The sequence below is a fragment of the Cupressus sempervirens genome, chromosome 11 (genome assembly GCF_028749045.1).
Source record: "Cupressus sempervirens isolate cs-2001-9-10 chromosome 11, ASM2874904v1, whole genome shotgun sequence".
In the NCBI taxonomy this organism is placed as follows: domain Eukaryota; kingdom Viridiplantae; phylum Streptophyta; class Pinopsida; order Cupressales; family Cupressaceae; genus Cupressus; species Cupressus sempervirens.
Genome location: NC_143128.1, coordinates 47,517,446 through 47,519,651, shown reverse-complemented (window position 1 = coordinate 47,519,651; position 2,206 = coordinate 47,517,446). Strand labels below are relative to the sequence as shown.

The 2,206-nt window shown below is 34.3% G+C and overlaps 1 pseudogene; it reads left to right on the top strand.

Annotated features, from left to right (window-relative positions):
* Positions 1-206: 206 nt before the first annotated feature.
* On the top strand, positions 207-1,512 carry LOC149528186 (putative pectate lyase 21; annotated as a pseudogene).
* Positions 1,513-2,206: the final 694 nt, after the last annotated feature.

Below are 2,206 nucleotides of genomic sequence, written 5' to 3'. Positions count from 1 at the left end.
ATGATCTGTCATTGAACTTGGACGGCTACTAGATCTCTTCCCCTAATAGATAGATCTTATTAGAAAAATGATAAAATAAATCGAAACTCAAATAATTAATTTAAAATCATTGTTAAAATGTGACCCGTGAAATAAATTGAACAGCTTTTTTCGTTCTGACAAAAAGAATTGTGGTGCAAGCAGGTACAAGGTCACTAAAGGCTGAAATGAATACATGTGGAGCACCAGATGGGACCAAATGTCAATTCTCCAACTGTGGTCAAGGCAATCTCTTGATCAATTGTACCATTGGATTTGCAAGAGGTGTAACAGGTGGGAGAAAAGGAGAATCCTACAGAGTGACCAAATCTGATGACAACCCAAACTATCCAGAGCCAGGAACATTGCGTTATGGTGTCACTCTTGCCTCTTTAAACTCACAAGGATTATGGATCACTTTCTCACATGATATGACAATTACCTTACAAAAAATGCTGCCTGTAGAGAGCCACACGACCATAGATGGCAGAGGAGCCAAAGTTGTGATCAGTGGTTATGGATTAGGTTTGAACAGAGTGGAGAATGTAATAATTCATAACATTCAAATCAGTGACTCCAACGATGATACGGTTCATATATTTGGGTCAAAGAAGGTATGGGTGGATCACCTCACTTCTTTCCGTGGAAAAACTGGTTTAGTTTCTGCTGTTAAGGGTTCCACTGATGTCACCATCTCAAAATGTCGTCTGTTTGAGACTAACTTTAATATGTTGTTGGGGGCAGAGGATTCAGATGAAACTGATAAGAATATGAGAGATACTGTGTATAGAAACTGGTTCAAGGATTCAAAACAGCGCAATCCATATTGCAGGTAAAATTTTGATTTTCAGATTTGAGTTTGAACATGCTTTAATTTGTTCTAGATGGGTTATTTAAATTCATGCTGTAGAATAATCTTACAAAAAAAATTTAATATCACAAATAAATCAAAATTTCTAATGTATAATTTTCGTTGATTATGAAAATTAATTAATTTACTATAAAACTCCAATTGGTTCGACAAAATTATTTTATCTCTTATCTTTATTTCATCAAAGATCTATATTTGAAAAGAGTTTTACTTCATCATTCATCTTTGAATGATAATTGTATTTCTCTTTCAGATGGGGATACTGTCATGTGGTGAACAATTTGTATAGAAACTGGGGACTGTATGCAATAGGTGCACGAGCGCATGCAAGAGTGTATTCGGAGAGGAATGTGTTTGTTCCAGGGAATACCACTGAAGTGACTGGATGGTATCCAGGGTATGAATCAAAATGGGATACCATTTGAAAGATAGAAAGCAACGGTGACAAACTAATGCAGGGTGCTACATTTCATGAATTCCGTTACACTGGAAAGATAGATGCTCCTCCTTACCAGAGTGGCACATATCCTCCTCTCGCTGACACTGAAACAGTGCCACGTCTTGTTGAGCATTGCTCTGGGGTGCTACTTCAGGCTGATATTCAGACATGCCTTGATTCATAAGCAACACAATTTGTTTAAATAAAACAGGTCAATCAGATAGATTTTGACCATGCATCACGAATAAAAATATTGTTAGCTTCCACCAATCTAATAAGACATAATGGGGACATTTTCTGCTGCATTCAAGATCTCTTCTTAATAGCCATTAAGAAAAAGGGGTTTTTATAATTTTATTAAAATTGTTTACAAAGAGATATATCAAGAAAATAGAAGACGATAAACCATGAGAAAGCAACAAACAAACAACAATCAAATGAGTCAATAACCTCAAGTTACTATCGAAATCTAACTATTTTAAAAGCTAAAGCACTTGCCATTAATTCTAACAGTTATTAAAAAAAATTATAATGCCTAATTTCCACTTGGTTTGTTTAATTACATATAAAACTAATTTTGAAGAGATTATCATAAAAATGTAAGAGGTGGATGGAGTGGATAAAAGACAAACACGAATGCAATGATAAACATTCAAATCAATAAGTAAAAGACAAAGACTCATCAAACTGTGCTACAGCACTTCATACTCATTAACATAACAAAAATCTATTACAAATCCTTAGAATGCTACAACATTCTACCACTCATGATCCACAATGATCAAATAAATATTTGATGCCTAAATCCTTACATAATGTCTCTATTTATAGAGGACTAGGAACAATCTAGATTGTAAACTATTATTCAAATTACATGT